Raw genomic sequence first — 18,091 nt, 5'->3', positions numbered from 1 at the left:
TTGGGAAATGAAAGTAAGAATGATTTGGATGGTATTGGTCACACAATAATAGGATGTGGATGTGAGGGGGGAATAGGAGGGTTGATGCACATTGAAGGACTACTCCCCCCATGGGAAGATATTTTGTTTGGACTGTTTAGTGTTTACTACAATTTTGAGGTCCGGGGCCCCTTTTCTCTGTTGGGTTTGTTTGGTCTCTGAACTGGTTTTGATGAGTATTAGATCTGCAGACAAGGAATGATAAATCTGATCCTTCCTATGACTTGTTTGCTCTGAGGCAGTGCTGTGAGGTCAATGTCGGCTCATCATAATGTCCAGGAAGGGGAACTTGATGACTTTTGGCCGGAGTTGCTGGCTAATCAGGACAATTGCCATAACTCCGGCTGCAAGGCTCCAATCTGTGGCAGCCTGCTGACTGACAGGAGTGATGTCACTGTCACTCTCTGCAGTAAGAGAAGGGATTGGATGGGATAGCAGGAGGATGGTGCTGGTGGAGTAGAGAGCTGTGAGGAAGGAGCCTATTCTCTTCCCTCCAATGACAGCCTAGTGTGGGTAGAAGGAGGACAGGAGGGGGAGGGCTTTGGTTCCCAAGTATACTGTAATATCCAGGACATTGTACAGAGTGGTGGTGGGTTCCTGGGGCTCTGAATTCCAGCACCGGGCACTGCCAGAGCCTGTGTCATGGGAGGTATTGGAGTGTCTCCTGAAGATGTTCAGCACTGACCCCTGACTACCTTTTAGTCAATAATGTACCAACAGACCTCCTCTAAGTATAAGTGCCCACCAAGGGGTGAAGGATTGTCCTTCTGCATTCTATTTGGTATCTTGGAATACAGTATTTGACCAATGAGATGGTAAGAAGGTGAAGGTTGCCTTCCTTTCCTGGTAGGAGTTCTGTAAGGAGGTCTGGAAAGTAAGTGCAGGTAAGAGGACAATCAGAGACCAAGAGCCCCCCTCCCTGCCTCAGTGTCCCCCTGAGCCTGACAAACTTTTCCTTCCTCAGAGCCCTGCTCCCCGCCAACCCAGATCCCTTCAGCTACGCTACCCCCTCAAAACCCTTTAACTTCACTATCCCCTCAGGGGCCCCAAAGTCTCTCATCCTCAGTAACCTGAGAGACCCCTCAGCTCCTCTACTTCCCTCAGACTCCTCAGTATTTCCCTCCCTCTGACACCAATGATGGAACATATTCTTCATGGCCGGCTGGGGAATGTTTCCTTCCTCCTGAGCAGCAATGTAAGGGGCTCTATGCTCCATACTCCTGACCCCGGCACTCCATCATTGTGTTGGCTGCATAGTGTAATGATTGCCCATTGGCTGCCTGTGTAGTGTCATCATTGCCCTTTGTAGGCCATGTATGGTCAGGATGGTCCTTGTCTTGTCTATTTATTGTCAGTGCTGTTTGTTTAGAGGACCATATTACTAGAATTTATCTCCACAATGAGGAGAATGTTCCGGCCCCGGAAGTGGGGGAATGTTCTGCCCCTGAAGGGGTTTATCTGGGTTCCCACACTATATATGTGTGTATCATCATCTGCTGGAGATAAAAGACGTCACAGTGACTATGGAGGAAGAGGATGGACGTGACTATGGAGGAAGAGGACGGACGTGACTATGGAGGAAGAGGACGGACATGACTATGGAGGAAGAGGACGGACGTGACTATGGAGGAAGAGGACGGACGTGACTATGGAGGAAGAGGACGGACGTGACTATGGAGGAAGAGGACGGACGTGACTAGGGAGGAAGAGGACGGACGTGACTAGGGAGGAAGAGGACGGACGTGACTAGGGAGGAAGAGGACGGACGTGACTATGGAGGAAGAGGACGGACGTGACTAGGGAGGAAGAGGACGGACGTGACTATGGAGGAAGAGGACGGACGTGACTAGGGAGGAAGAGGACGGACGTGACTATGGAGGAAGAGGACGGACGTGACTAGGGAGGAAGAGGACGGACGTGACTATGGAGGAAGAGGACGGACGTGACTATGGAGGAAGAGGACGGACGTGACTATGGAGGAAGAGGACGGACGTGACTATGGAGGAAGAGGACGGACGTGACTATGGAGGAAGAGGACGGACGTGACTATGGAGGAAGAGGACGGACGTGACTATGGAGGAAGAGGACGGACGTGACTAAGGAGGAAGAGGACGGACGTGACTATGGAGGAAGAGGACGGACGTGACTATGGAGGAAGGGGACGGACGTGACTATGGAGGAAGGGGACGGACGTGACTATGGAGCAAGGGGACGGACGTGACTATGGAGGAAGAGGACGGACGTGACTAAGGAGGAAGAGGACGGACGTGACTATGGAGGAAGAGGACGGACGTGACTATGGAGGAAGAGGACGGACGTGACTATGGAGGAAGGGGACGGACGTGACTATGGAGGAAGGGGACGGACGTGACTATGGAGCAAGGGGACGGACGTGACTATGGAGCAAGGGGACGGACGTGACTATGGAGCAAGAGGACGGACGTGACTATGGAGCAAGAGGACGGACGTGACTATGGAGCAAGAGGACGGACTATGGAGCAAGAGGACGGACTATGGAGCAAGAGGACGGACTATGGAGCAAGAGGACGGACTATGGAGGAAGAGGATGGACTATGGAGGAAGAGGATGGACTATGGAGGAAGAGGACGGACGTGACTATGGAGGAAGAGGACGGACTATGGAGGAAGAGGACGGACGTGACTATGGAGGAAGAGGACGGACTATGGAGGAAGAGGACGGACTATGGAGGAAGAGGACGGACTATGGAGGAAGAGGACGGACTATGGAGGAAGAGGACGGACTATGGAGGAAGAGGATGGACTATGGAGGAAGAGGATGGACTATGGAGGAAGAGGATGGACTATGGAGGAAGAGGACGGACGTGACTATGGAGGAAGAGGATGGACTATGGAGGAAGAGGACAGACGTGACTATGGAGGAAGAGGACGGACGTGACTATGGAGGAAGAGGACGGACGTGACTATGGAGGAAGAGGACGGACGTGACTATGGAGGAAGAGGACGGACGTGACTATGGAGGAAGAGGATGGACTATGGAGGAAGAGGATGGACTATGGAGGAAGAGGATGGACTATGGAGGAAGAGGACAGATGTGACTATGGAGGAAGAGGACGGATGTGACTATGGAGGAAGAGGACGGATGTGACTATGGAGGAAGAGGACGGACAGGACTATGGAGGAAGAGGATGGACAGGACTATGGAGGAAGAGGACGGACAGGACTATGGAGGAAGAGGACGGACAGGACTATGGAGGAAGAGGACGGACAGGACTATGGAGGAAGAGGACGGACAGGACTATGGAGGAAGAGGACGGACGGACGTGACTATGGAGGAAGAGGACGGACGGACGTGACTATGGAGGAAGAGGACGGACGGACGTGACTATGGAGGAAGAGGACGGACGGACGTGACTATGGAGGAAGAGGACGGACGGACGTGACTATGGAGGAAGAGGACGGACGGACGTGACTATGGAGGAAGAGGACGGACGGACGTGACTATGGAGGAAGAGGACGGACGGACGTGACTATGGAGGAAGAGGACGGACGGACGTGACTATGGAGGAAGAGGACGGACGGACGTGACTATGGAGGAAGAGGACGGACGGACGTGACTATGGAGGAAGAGGACGGACGGACGTGACTATGGAGGAAGAGGACGGACGGACGTGACTATGGAGGAAGAGGACGGACGGACGTGACTATGGAGGAAGAGGACGGACGGACGTGACTATGGAGGAAGAGGACGGACGGACGTGACTATGGAGGAAGAGGACGGACGGACGTGACTATGGAGGAAGAGGACGGACGGACGTGACTATGGAGGAAGAGGACGGACGGACGTGACTATGGAGGAAGAGGACGGACGGACGTGACTATGGAGGAAGAGGACGGACGGACGTGACTATGGAGGAAGAGGACGGACGGACGTGACTATGGAGGAAGAGGACGGATGTGACTATGGAGGAAGAGGACGGATGTGACTATGGAGGAAGAGGACGGATGTGACTATGGAGGAAGAGGATGGACTATGGAGGAAGAGGACAGACATGACTATGGAGGAAGAGGATGGACTATGGAGGAAGAGGACAGACGTGACTATGGAGGAAGAGGACGGACGGACATGACTATGGAGGAAGAGGACGGACGGACATGACTATGGAGGAAGAGGACGGACAGACGTGACTATGGAGGAAGAGGACGGACGGACGTGACTATGGAGGAAGAGGACGGACGTGACTATGGAGGAAGAGGACGGATGTGACTATGGAGGAAGAGGACGGATGTGACTATGGAGGAAGAGGACGGATGTGACTATGGAGGAAGAGGACGGACGTGACCATGGAGGAAGAGGACCGACGTGACCATGGAGGAAGAGGACCGACGTGACTATGGAGGAAGAGGACGGACGTGGCTATGGAGGAAGAGGACGGACGTGGCTATGGAGGAAGAGGACCGACGTGACCATGGAGGAAGAGGACCGACGTGACCATGGAGGAAGAGGACCGACGTGACCATGGAGGAAGAGGACCGACGTGACCATGGAGGAAGAGGACCGACGTGACCATGGAGGAAGAGGACCGACGTGACCATGGAGGAAGAGGACGGACGTGACCATGGAGGAAGAGGACCGACGTGACCATGGAGGAAGAGGACCGACGTGACCATGGAGGAAGAGGACCGACGTGACTATGGAGGAAGAGGACGGACGTGGCTATGGAGGAAGAGGACGGACGTGGCTATGGAGGAAGAGGACAGACATGATGGGGGTTACTGGGTATAAATAGAACATAACATCTTATTACCTCCTCTGCTGCCACTTCCAGCAACATCTCCTCTTCTTTGTGCCACATGGAACTTTCTGTCTTTATTACAGTTGACTTCCTGTCTGTGCCTGACATCACTTCCTGTCTTTACCAGACATCACTTCCTGTCTGTGCCTGACATCACTTCCTGTCTGTGCCTGACATCACTTCCTGCCTCTGTTCTACAATAACTTCCTTTCTGGATAGAAGTGAGATCACCACCTTGTGGAGTTCAGAGGAACTGCAGCCCCGAGAAACATTAAAATATCCATTCCTGTGGTTTCCATGAAAGATCAAAAATAACTAAAAAAAACTGAGAAAAAATAAATCTATCTCTTATGCAACCAACTATTTATTTTCCAATATTTTTATTGAAATGTTTGAAGTTACAGAAAATGTAATAGACAAGTGTCATGTTATAAGGTATGAAATCTCCCCAACAAACAGGCGGATGAATAAACAACAGACATCCCGCAGGAAGCAGGAAATGTGTGCAATAATGACTGGAGACGTCACATAGAACATTCCCAGCATTAAGTCCACCTTGTACAGGGGAAGCAATAATAGGAGACATATGGATCACACAGAGCATTCATCATACACACCACACATAGTGCACAACACATACAACATGGAACTACACTAGCACCAGAACATGGGAAATAAAAGAGACAGCAGAAAGGAAGAAAGGAGGGTAACAGTAATGAGAGGAGAGAGGGGAGGAGGAGGAGAGAGGAGGGGAGAGGAGAGGGGAGGGGAGAGGAGGAGAGGAAGGGAGGAGGAGAGGGGAGGAGAGGGGAGGAGGAGAGGGGAGGGGAGGAGAGGAGGAGGAGAGGGGAGGAGAGGGGAGGAGAGGAGGGGAGGAGGAGGAGAGGAGGAGGAGAGGGGAGAAGAGGAGAGAAGAGGGGAGGAGGAAGAGAGGAGAGGGGAGGGGAAGAGGAGGAGAGAGGAGGGGAGGAGGAGGGGGAAGAGAGGGGAGGGGAGAGAGGAGGAGGAAGAGAGGAGAGGGTAGGGAAGGAGGAGAGGAGAGGGGAGGGGAAGAGGAGGAGAGGAGAGTGAAGAGGGGAGGAGAGTGCAGAAGGAGGAGGAAAGGAGAGGAGAGGAGGAGGAGGAGAGGGGAGGAGGAGGAGAGGAGAAAGGAGAGGGGAGAGGGGAGAAGAGAAGAGGAGAGAAGAGGGGAGAGAGGAGGAGGAAGAGAGGAGAGGGGAGGGGAAGAGGAGGAGAGAGGAGGAGGGGAGGAGGGAGGAGAGAGGAGGAGGGGAGGAGGGGGAAGAGAGGGGAGGGGAGAGAGGAGGAGGAAGAGAGGAGAGGGTAGGGAAGGAGGAGAGGAGAGGGGAGGGGAAGAGGAGGAGAGGAGAGGGGAGGGGAAGAGGAGGAGAGGAGAGTGAAGAGGAGAGGAGAGGGCAGAAGGAGGAGGAAAGGAGAGGAGAGGGGAGGAGAGGAGAGGAGAGGGGAGGAGAGGAGGAGGAGGAGGAAAGGAGAGGGGAGGAGAGGAGAGGGGAGCCAAATCAGGAAGTACTAGGGCATGGAGATGTATGGAATCCATGGATCCCATGTGTTATCACATTGTTGATGTAGCTAGGGGCAGTGTTGTGGATGGCTTTGTAAGTTGTGGTTAGTATTTTGAATTTTATATGTTGGGTTAGTGGAAGCCAGTGGAGGGATTGGCAGAGAGGGGCAGCAGTCGATGATCAGTTGGTGAGGTGTATGAGTCTAGCGGCAGTCTCTGATCGGTCGGTAAGGTGTATGAGTCTAGCAGCAGTCGCTGATCGGTTGGTAAGGTGTATGAGTCTAGCAGCAGTCGCTGATCGGTTGGTAAGGTGTATGAGTCTAGCAGTAGTCGCTGATCGATTGGTAAGGTGTATGAGTCTAGCGGCAGTCGCTGATTGGTTGGTAAGGTGTATGAGTCTAGTAGCAGTCGCTGATCGGTTGGTAAGGTGTATGAGTCTAGCAGCAGTCGCTGATCGGTTGGTAAGGTGTATGAGTCTAGCAGCAGTCGCTGATTGGTTGGTAAGGTGTATGAGTCTAGCGGCAGTCGCTGATCGGTTGGTAAGGTGTATGAGTCTAGCAGCAGTCCCTGATCGGTTGGTAAGGTGTATGAGTCTAGCGGCAGTCACTGATTGGTTGGTAAGGTGTATGAGTCTAGCAGCAGTCACTGATCGGTTGGTAAGGTGTATGAGTCTAGCGGCAGTCACTGATCAGTCGGTAAGGTGTATGAGTCTAGCAGCAGTCACTGATCGGTTGGTAAGGTGTATGAGTCTAGCGGCAGTCGCTGATCGGTTGGTAAGGTGTATGAGTCTAGCAGCAGTCGCTGATCGGTCGGTAAGGTGTATGAGTCTAGCAGCAGTCACTGATCGGTTGGTAAGGTGTATGAGTCTAGCGGCAGTCGCTGATCGGTTGGTAAGGTGTATGAGTCTAGCGGCAGTCACTGATCGGTTGGTAAGGTGTATGAGTCTAGCAGCAGTCGCTGATCGGTTGGTAAGGTGTATGAGTCTAGCGGCAGTCGCTGATCGGTTGGTAAGGTGTATGAGTCTGGCAGCAGTCACTGATCGGTTGGTAAGGTGTATGAGTCTAGCGGCAGTCGCTGATTGGTTGGTAAGGTGTATGAGTTTAGCAGCAGTTGCTGATCGGTTGGTAAGGTGTAAGAGTCTAGCGGCAGTCACTGATCGGTTGGTAAGGTGTATGAGTCTAGCGGCAGTCGCTGATCAGTTGGTAAGGTGTATGAGTCTAGCGGCAGTCGCTGATCGGTTGGTAAGGTATATGAGTCTAGCGGCAGTCGCTGATCGGTTGGTAAGGTGTATGAGTCTAGCGGCAGTCGCTGATCGGTTGGTAAGGTGTATGACTCTAGCGGCAGTCGCTGATCGGTTGGTAAGGTGTAAGAGTCTAGCAGCAGTCACTGATCGGATGGTAAGGTGTATGAGTCTAGCAGCAGTCGCTGATCGGTTGGTAAGGTGTATGAGTCTAGCAGCAGCATTCATAATAGACTGAAGGGGGCGTGGCCTCTGTAACTGTAGACCAGTGAGGAGGGAGCTGCAGTAATCGAGGCGGGATATAACCAAGGCGTGGATAAGTTGTTTTGTGGTGTCATTGGTCAGGAAGGGGCAGATATTGGAAATGTTCCGAAGGTTGAGGCGGCAGGATTTAGCCAGTGAGTGGATGTGGGGCCCAAAGGAGAGGTCATAGTCTAGGATTACGCCCAGCACCCTGGCATGAGGGGAAGGACCAATGGTTGTTCTGTTGATCTTGATGGTAAAGTCATGAGTGGGGTAGGAGGGAGGTAATATTACAGCTCAGTTTTGGAAAGATTGAGTCTAAGGTAGTGAAGTGACATCCATGCTGATATGTCGCTCAGTAGATTTGTGATACGTGAGGTGATTGAGGGGGTGAGCTGGGGAGTGGAGAGATAGATCTGGGTGTCATCAGCATAGAGGTGGTATTGGAAGCCATGGGAGGTTATCAGTTGGCCCAGGGAGGAGGTATAGAGAGAGAAAAGGAGGGGCCCAAGAACAGAACCTTGGGGTACCCCAACAGGAAGAGGATCAGAGGAGGAGGAGTTGTATGTGACACTGAAAGTCCGCTGAGAAAGGTAAGAGGAGAACCAGGAGAGAACAGAGTCATGGAGGCCAATGGAGTGGAGTTTACTGAGGAGGAGCGGGTGGTTGGACTGTGTCAAAGGCAGTGGAAAGGTCAAGGAGTATGAGTATGGAGTAATGGCCATTGGTTGGGATTAGTATGGAGTAGTGACCATTGGTTGGGATTAATATGGAGTAGTGACCATTGGTTGGGATGAGTACGGAGTAGTGGCCATTGGTTGGGATTAGTATGGAGTAGTGACCATTGGTTGGGATTAATATGGAGTAGTGGCCATTGGTTGGGATGAGTACGGAGTAGTGGCCATTGGTTGGGATGAGTATGGAGTAGTGGCCATTGGTTGGGATGAGTACGGAGTAGCGGCCATTGGTTGGGATGAGTATGGAGTAGTGGCCATTGGTTGGGATGAGTATGGAGTAGTTACCATTGGTTGGGATGAGTATGGAGTAGTGACCATTGGTTGGGATTAATATGGAGTAGTGACCATTGGTTGGGATGAGTATGGGGTAATGGCCATTGGTTGGGATGAGTATGGAGTAATGGCCATTGGTTGGGATGAGTATGGAGTAGTGACCATTGGTTGGGATTAATATGGAGTAGTGACCATTGGTTGGGATGAGTATGGGGTAATGGCCATTGGTTGGGATGAGTATGGAGTAATGGCCATTGGTTGGGATGAGTATGGAGTGATGGCCATTGGTTGGGATGAGTATGGAGTAATGGCCATTGGTTGGGATGAGTATGGAGTAGTGGCCATTGGTTGGGATTAGTATGGAGTAGTGACCATTGGTTGGGATGAGTACGGAGTATTGGCCATTGGTTGGGATGAGTATGGAGTAGTTGCCATTGGTTGGGAGGAGTACGGAGTAGTGGCCATTGGTTGGGATGAGTACGGAATAGTGACCATTGGTTGAGATGAGTATGGAGTAGTGGCCATTGGTTGGGATGAGTACGGAGTAGTGGCCATTGGTTGGGATGAGTACGGAATAGTGACCATTGGTTGAGATGAGTACGGAGTAGTGGCCATTGGTTGGGATGAGTACGGAGTAGTGGCCATTGGTTGGGAGGAGTACGGAGTAGTGACCATTGGTTGGGATGAGTAAGGAGTAGTGGCCATTGGTTGGGAGGAGTACGGAGTAGTGACCATTGGTTGGGATGAGTATGGAGTAGTTGCCATTGGTTGGGAGGAGTACGGAGTATTGGCCATTGGTTGGGATGAGTATGGAGTAGTTGCCATTGGTTGGGAGGAGTACGGAATAGTGACCATTGGTTGAGATGAGTATGGAGTAGTGGCCATTAGTTGGGATGAGTACGGAGTAGTGGCCATTGGTTGGGAGGAGTACGGAGTAGTGACCATTGGTTGGGATGAGTATGGAGTAGTGGCCATTGGTTGGGAGGAGTACGGAGTAGTGACCATTGGTTGGGATGAGTATGGAGTAGTTGCCATTGGTTGGGAGGAGTACGGAGTAGTGATCATTGGTTGGGATGAGTACGGAGTAGTGACCATTGGTTGGGATGAGTACGGAGTAGTGACCATTGGTTGGGATGAGTACGGAGTAGTGGCCATTGGTTGGGATGAGTACGGAGTAGTGGCCATTGGTTGGGATGAGTACGGAGTAGTGACCATTGGTTGGGAGGAGTACGGAGTAGTGGCCATTGGTTGGGATGAGTACGGAGTAGTGGCCATTGGTTGGGATGAGTACGGAGTAGTGACCATTGGTTGGGATGAGTACGGAGTAGTGACCATTGGTTGGGATGAGTATGGAGTAGTGGCCATTGGTTGGGATGAGTACGGAGTAGTGGCCATTGGTTGGGATGAGTACGGAGTAGTGACCATTGGTTGGGAGGAGTATGGAGTAGTGGCCATTGGTTGGGAGGAGTATGGAGTAGTGACCATTGGTTGGGATGAGTATGAAGTAATGGCCATTGGTTGGGATGAGTACGGAGTAGTGGCCATTGGTTGGGATGAGTATGGAGTAGTGGCCATTGGTTGGGATGAGTATGGAGTAGTGGCCATTGGTTGGGAGGAGTATGGAGTAGTGACCATTGGTTGGGATGAGTATGGAGTAGTGGCCATTGGTTGGGATGAGTATGGAGTAATGGCCATTGGTTGGGATGAGTATGGAGTAGTGGCCATTGGTTGGGAGGAGTATGGAGTAGTGGCCATTGGTTGGGATGAGTATGGAGTAGTGGCCATTGGTTGGGATGAGTATGGAGTAGTGGCCATTGGTTGGGATGAGTATGGAGTAGTGACCATTGGTTGGGATGAGTACGGAGTAATGGCCATTGGTTGGGATGAGTATGGAGTAGTGGCCGTTGGTTTTAGCAGTTAGTAGGTCATTAGTGAGTTTTAGTTGGGCAGTTTCTGTGGAATATTGTGGGCAGAAGCCAGACTGTCGGGGATCAAGAAGGTTGTTGTCGGTGAGGTAGCAGTGTATATATTTGTGAACAAGGCGCTCGAGAAGCTTGGAAGCAAATGGGAGCAGGGAGATGGGTCTTAAGTTTTACAAACAGGTAGGGTCCAGCGAGGGTTTTTTGAGGATGGGGGTAACCAGTGCATGTTTGAGCGGGGAGGGAAAGGTGCCCATGGAGAGTGAAAGGTTGAAGATGTGGGTTAGAGAGTTTAGGAAAGAGCAGGAAGGAGGCTTCAACAGTCGTGAGGGGACAGGATCCAGGGGACAGGCGGTGAAGTGGGCCTTGGAAAGGAGTTTGGTAACTTCCTTGGTGGTAACAGGGTCAAAGGAGGATAGTGTAGAGTTTGGTGTTGGGCCTGGTATGTTGGTTAGAGGAGGAAGCTTGACACTGGAGATCTCATCACGAATTGTGTTGATCTTCTTATGAAGTGACTGGCAATCTCCTGTGCAGTAAGTTGGTGGGTGGAGGCAGTGGAGGGGGGAGTATGGAATTAAGGTAGAGAAGAGTTGACGAGGATTGGATGAGAGGGTCTTGATGAGAGTGTTATAGTAGGTTGGCTTAGCAGCGTGGAGGCTGGAGATGTATTTGAGAAGAGCGGATTTCAGGAATTTAGTTTTACGCCATGCTCATTCAAGAGTGCTGCTGCGTCTCTTGAGACTTCTGGTGTCATCTGTTTGCCAGGGTTGTGACAGGTGAGGCCTGGTTTGGCGTGTAGAGAGAGGAGCAAGAGCATCCAGGGAGGATGATAGATAGTTGTTGTAGGCAGATGTGGGCAGCTCTGGGCAGGACAGGGGTGCAATTCCATCATGAAGGCCCTCAGTAGCAGAGTGAAGAAGGTCAGGGCTGAGGTGATGGAGGTTTCTACAGGTAACGGTTTTCTGGTTGAAGGCATGGGAGGTAGGAGGCATGTGAGGGTTGGAGGCATGGGGGGTAGGAGACATGGGAGGTAGGAGGCATGGGAAGTAGGAGGCATGGGAAGTAGGAGGCATGGGAGGTAGGAGGCATGGGAGGTAGGAGGCATGGGAGGTAGGAGGCAGGGAAGTAGGAGGCATGGGAAGTAGGAGGCATGGGAGGTAGGAGGCAGGGAAGTAGGAGGCAGGGAGGTAGGAGGCATGGGAGGTAGGAGGCATGGGAAGTAGGAGGCATGGGAGGTAGGAGGCAGGGAAGTAGGAGGCAGGGAGGTAGGAGGCATGGGAAGTAGGAGGCATGGGAGGTAGGAGGCATGGGAGGTAGGAGGCATGGGAAGTAGGAGGCATGGGAGGTAGGAGGCAGGGAAGTAGGAGGCAGGGAGGTAGGAGGCAGGGAGGTAGGAGGCAGGGAGGTAGGAGGCATGGGAGGTAGGAGGCATGGGAAGTAGGAGGCAGGGAGGTAGGAGGTAGGGAGAGTGTGAAGCTGATAAAGTTGTGATCAGACAGAGGAAAGGGGTGTCAGAGAGGTTACAGGGAGTACATAGGTGGGTGAATACAAGGTCAAGGGTGTTGCCATTGGAGTGGGTGGTGGATTGTGACCATTGTGTTAGGTATAATGAGGAAGTTAGGTTGAGTAGTTGAGAGGTGGCAGGGGTGTGAACATTGACTGGGATGTTAAAGTCACCGAGGATGATGGCGGGCACCGGAGAGGAGAGAAAGCCATGCTGAAAAGTGATTGAGAAAGTGTGGCACTGGGCCCGGGGGCCGGTAGATGCAGCGATCCTCAAACAGCAGAAAAGAGACGAATACAGTGCACTTCAAAAGAGCGGAGGGACAGAGACGGAGGCGCAGGAAGAACCTAGAATGTGCTTTGTGGGGAAAGAAGAAGTCCGACTCCACCCCCTTTTCATCCTCTGGGTCTGGGTGAGTGAGTCCAGAGGAGGCCACTATGGGAGAGTGCAGCTGAGGAGACAGAGTCGGAATCCTGGAGCAAGGTTTCAGTAATAGCAAGTAGGTTGAGGGAGTGGGAGAGGAAGAGGTCATTGATAGTAGAGAGGCTGAGCGGGCATTCCAGAGGGCACATAGGAGAGAGGGGTTGGTGCTTGGAAGCAGGGGGATTGAGATGAGAGAGTGAGGGTTGCAGCTGTGGCCGAAGAGGGGAGGCTGCTGCTTCTGTGGGTTGGAGTTTGATGGTGGAGGACCAGGGTTTGGGGCAATGTCTCCAGAAGTTAGTAGTAATAGGAGGGTGAGGGAGGTGAGGTGGGAGTGAGATTTATATGAGGGAAGATGTCGCAGTGCTTTTGTAGCGGTGACATTATGTGGACCAAGAGAGAGCAGGAGATAAGTGCGGTGATATGGAGAGAGCAGGAGATAAGTGCGGTGATATGGAGAGAGCAGGAGATAAGTGCAGTGATATGGAGAGAGCAGGAGATAAGTGCGGTGATATGGAGAGAGCAGGAGATAAGTGCAGTGATATGGAGAGAGCAGGAGATAAGTGCAGTGATATGGAGAGGGCAGGAGATAAGTGCAGTGATATGGAGAGGGCAGGAGATAAGTGCAGTGATATGGAGAGGGCAGGAGATAAGTGCAGTGATATGGAGAGAGCAGGAGATAAGTGCAGTGATATGGAGAGGGCAGGAGATAAGTGCAGTGATATGGAGAGGGCAGGAGATAAGTGCAGTGATATGGAGAGGGCAGGAGATAAGTGCGGTGATATTGAGAGGGCAGGAGGTAAGTGCAATGATATGGAGAGAGCAGGAGATAAGTGCGGTGATATGGAGAGGGCAGGAGATAAGTGCAGTGATATGGAGAGAGCAGGAGATAAGTGCGGTGATATGGAGAGGGCAGGAGATAAGTGCAATGATATGGAGAGAGCAGGAGATAAGTGCGGTGATATGGAGAGGGCAGGAGATAAGTGCAATGATATGGAGAGAGCAGGAGATAAGTGCGGTGATATGGAGAGGGCAGGAGATAAGTGCAGTGATATGGAGAGGGCAGGAGATAAGTGCAGTGATATGGAGAGGGCAGGAGATAAGTGCAATGATATGGAGAGAGCAGGAGATAAGTGCAGTGATATGGAGAGGGCAGGAGATAAGTGCAGTGATATGGAGAGGGCAGGAGATAAGTGCAGTGATATGGAGAGGGCAGGAGATAAGTGCAGTGATATGGAGAGGGCAGGAGTGAGGGTGATATGTACAGGTTGTGGGGGGTGGGGGGGTAAACAAGAGAGAGTTTGAGAAGAGAGGGCATTATAGCAACAGAGAGAGCTAGCGAGAGCATGCTGGAGAGAGGAGAGATAACAAAGGAAGGCAGACGGGAAGAGGGAAGAGAGGGAGGAGAGGGAGGAGAGGGAAGAGAGGGAGGAGAGGGAAGAGAGGGAGGAGAGGGAAGAGAGGGAGGAGAGGGAAGAGAGGAAGGAGAGGGAAGAGAGGGAAGAGGGGGAGGAGAGGGAAGAGAGGGAGGAGAGGGAAGAGGGGGAGGAGAGGGAAGAGAGGAAGGAGAGGGAAGAGAGGAAGGAGAGGGAAGAGAGGAAGGAGAGGGAAGAGAGGGAGGAGAGGGAGGAGAGGGAAGAGAGGAAGGAGAGGGAAGAGAGGAAGGAGAGGGAAGAGAGGGAGGAGGGGAAGAGAGGGAAGAGAGGAAGGAGAGGGAAGAGAGGAAGGAGAGGGAGGAGAGGTAAGAGAGGGAAGAGGGGGAGGAGAGGGAAGAGAGGGAGGAGAGGGAAGAGGGGGAGGAGAGGGAAGAGGGAAGAGAGGGAGGAGAGGGAAGAGAGAGAGGAGAGGGAGGAGAGGGAGGAGAGGGAAGAGGGGGAGGAGAGGGAAGAGGGAAGAGAGGGAGGAGAGGGAAGAGAGAGAGGAGAGGGAGGAGAGGGAGGAGAGGGAAGAGAGGGACGAGAGGAAGGAGAGGGAGGAGAGGGAAGAGAGGGAGGAGGGGAAGAGAGGGAGGAGAGGGAAGAAGGAAGAGGGGGAGGGGAGGGAAGAGAGGGAGGAGAGGGAAGAGAGAGAGGAGAGGGAGGAGAGGGAGGAGAGGGAAGAGAGGGAGGAGAGGGACGAGAGGAAGGAGAGGGAGGAGAGGGAAGAGAGGGAAGAGAGGGAGGAGGGGAAGAGAGGGAGGAGAGGGAAGAGAGGGAAGAGAGGGAGGAGGGGAAGAGAGGGAGGAGAGGGAAGAAGGAAGAGGGGGAGGAGAGGGAAGAGAGGGAGGAGAGGGAAGAGAGGGAGGAGAGGGAAGAAGGAAGAGGGGAGGAGAGGGAAGAGAGGGAGGAGAGGGAAGAGAGGGAGGAGGGGAAGAGAGGGAGGAGAGGGAGGAGAGGGAAGAGAGGGAAGAGAGGGAGGAGGGGAAGAGAGGGAGGAGAGGGAAGAAGGAAGAGGGGGAGGAGAGGGAAGAGAGGGAGGAGAGGGAAGAGAGGGAGGAGAGGGAAGAAGGAAGAGGGGAGGAGAAGGAAGAGAGGGAGGAGAGGGAAGAAGGAAGAGGGGGAGGAGAGGGAAGAGAGGGAGGAGAGGGAAGAGAGGGAGGAGAGGGAAGAAGGAAGAGGGGAGGAGAGGGAAGAGAGGGAGGAGAGGGAAGAGAGGGAGGAGGGGAAGAGAGGGAGGAGAGGGAGGAGAGGGAGGAGAGGGAAGAGAGGGAGGAGGGGAAGAGAGGGAGGAGAGGGAAGAAGGAAGAGGGGGAGGAGAGGGAAGAGAGGGAGGAGAGGGAAGAGAGGGAGGAGAGGGAAGAAGGAAGAGGGGAGGAGAAGGAAGAGAGGGAGGAGAGGGAAGAGAGGGAGGAGGGTGTCTTGGAAATTCGCTTTAACGAATTTCTCCTTACCGTGAGTACTCGCAGTTGGATGCGCAGAAATCCCCCATAAAGCTGTGCGAATCTCGCTTACCACGACTGCAGCCAAACTACACGATTCCTGCCCATCCAAATACTTTGGTTCTGTTGAATTTGCGGGTGATTGGAGCTCCGTTACCCTAGAATGATCACACGACACTCTAAGGCTGGTTGCAATCCACATAAGGGCCGGCTTTAGGCTCAGCTCTCTGTTTTTATTAAGAATACACACATGCCCCCCACATGAATAAAGTCAATCCCTCCCACCGAACAATACAATGGGGATTGCTTATACAGAGGATGTACATTCCAATTGGAGCATAGCCTTTGCTATTATCTATCACTGGTCCTCCCCCATGAGTCTTCTGAGGTCAGCAGACTTCCTCCCCTTCCCCCCTATGAGCCATCTGAGGTCATATTTCCTGTCCTACTAGCTTCTATTGGTATGCAAAATTCTCTGCACAAGCACTCCCTAAAAATATCAGTCTGTACCTGGATGGGCCCGATACGATCTTTATTAAAACACATCCATCCAAGATACAGTTTCAAGTTGGTAATGGGTTGTAAGATATGCATAAGCCTACACGTGGAGTTCACACCGCTTGCGCATTGCGTTATGAAGCCCACGTGGTACCATGCTGCTGATATGCGGATACAGGCCCACGGTCTACTGACAGCAGCATTCGCATGGAATGCCGTGGTGGTATACACGCCGGTCTATAAGCGCAGATCTGCCATCTCATCCATTACCAAGCTGAGTACTGTAATACATACATTGTACATGCGCATGGCCCAATTGCAGCCTTCAGAGCTTTAATTAAGCCACACGAGAGACATATGAATAACACGAATACATGACACATTTAAAGTTCGACCAACAATACAAAATTTCCATGACAAGGGGAAGAGAGGGAGGAGAGGGAAGAGAGGGAAGAGAGGGAGGAGAGGGAGGAGAGGGAAGAGAGGGAGGAGAGGGAGGAGAGGGAAGAGAGGAAGGAGAGGGAAGAGAGGAAGGAGAGGGAAGAGAGGAAGGAGAGGGAAGAGAGGAAGGAGAGGGAAGAGAGGGAGGAGAGGTAAGAGAGGAAAGAGGGGGAGGAGAGGGAAGAGAGGGAGGAGAGGTAAGAGAGGGAAGAGGGGGAGGAGAGGGAAGAGGGGGAGGAGAGGGAAGAGAGGGAGGAGAGGTAAGAGAGGGAGGAGAGGTAAGAGAGGGAAGAGAGGGAGGAGAGGTAAGAGAGGGAAGAGGGGGAGGAGAGGTAAGAGAGGGAAGAGGGGGAGGAGAGGGAAGAGGGAAGAGAGGGAGGAGAGGGAAGAGAGAGAGGAGAGGGAAGAGAGGGACGAGAGGAAGGAGAGGGAGGAGAGGGAAGAGAGGGAAGAGAGGGAGGAGGGGAAGAGAGGGAGGAGAGGGAAGAAGGAAGAGGGGGAGGGGAGGGAAGAGAGGGAGGGGAGGGAAGAGAGGGAGGAGAGGGAGGAGAGGGACGAGAGGAAGGAGAGGGAGGAGAGGGAGGAGAGGGAAGAGAGGGAGGAGAGGGAGGAGAGGGAAGAGAGGGAGGAGAGGGAGGAGAGGGAAGAGAGGGAAGAGAGGGAGGAGGGGAAGAGAGGGAGGAGAGGGAAGAAGGAAGAGGGGGAGGAGAGGGAAGAGAGGGAGGAGAGGGAGGAGAGGGAAGAGAGGAAGGAGAGGGAAGAGGGGGAGGAGAGGGAAGAGAGGGAGGAGGGGAAGAGAGGGAGGAGAGGGAAGAAGGAAGAGGGGGAGGAGAGGGAGGAGAGGGAGGAGAGGGAAGAGAGGGAGGAGAGGGAAGAGAGGTAAGAGAGGGAGGAGAGGGAAGAGAGGTAAGAGAGGTAAGAGAGGGAGGAGAGGGAAGAGAGGGATGAGAGGGAAGAGAGGGAGGAGAGGGAAGAGAGGAAGGAGAGGGAAGAGAGGGACGAGAGGTAAGAGAGGGAAGAGGGGGAGGAGAGGGAAGAGAGGGAGGAGGGGAAGAGAGGGAGGAGAGGGAAGAAGGAAGAGGGGGAGGAGAGGGAAGAGAGGGAAGAGAGGGAGGAGAGGGAAGAGAGGGAAGAGCACATGCAATCTACTTGGGGTGGAGCACTAATGTTTGTACTTGCCTTAGTTAAAGTGCCGTGTTGAAGTGCGATGTACTTAGCGCCGTAATGCGTACTTTGTGTAAGGAATGCCCGCCTCTCCCTCGTCAGCCGCCCCCCCCGGACCGCACTGAATTTATACTTGGATGGAGGGGGGAGGTTAGGCAATCCTTCAATTAAGAACTAATAAATGACACACGGGGGAGGGGTTGTGCCCTTCACAATATACAGGCAGGATGGACACAAGGTAAGGCGAGGTGTCTGATCTCAGCTGAGGCTCTATGAGGCTCTATGTGGCTCTATGAGGCTCAGGTCACGTCATACAGGAAGTATACACAATAGTTACAAAGAAAACAGAAACAATCTAACAATGTAGATCATTTCAGGCATGCAAAGTAGCTTAGCGATTGAGAGAGCAGTGAAAGCAGTGGTTACCGGGGGCAACAGGAGGCAGTTGTCAGTTGCAGTT

The sequence above is a fragment of the Staurois parvus genome, unplaced genomic scaffold, assembly GCF_062004578.1.
Source record: "Staurois parvus isolate SC_StPar_1 unplaced genomic scaffold, SC_StPar_1.0 ptg000191l, whole genome shotgun sequence".
Lineage (NCBI taxonomy): Eukaryota > Metazoa > Chordata > Amphibia > Anura > Ranidae > Staurois > Staurois parvus.
The sequence above is the reverse complement of the archived record's forward strand: the minus strand, read 5'-3'. Positions refer to the sequence as shown.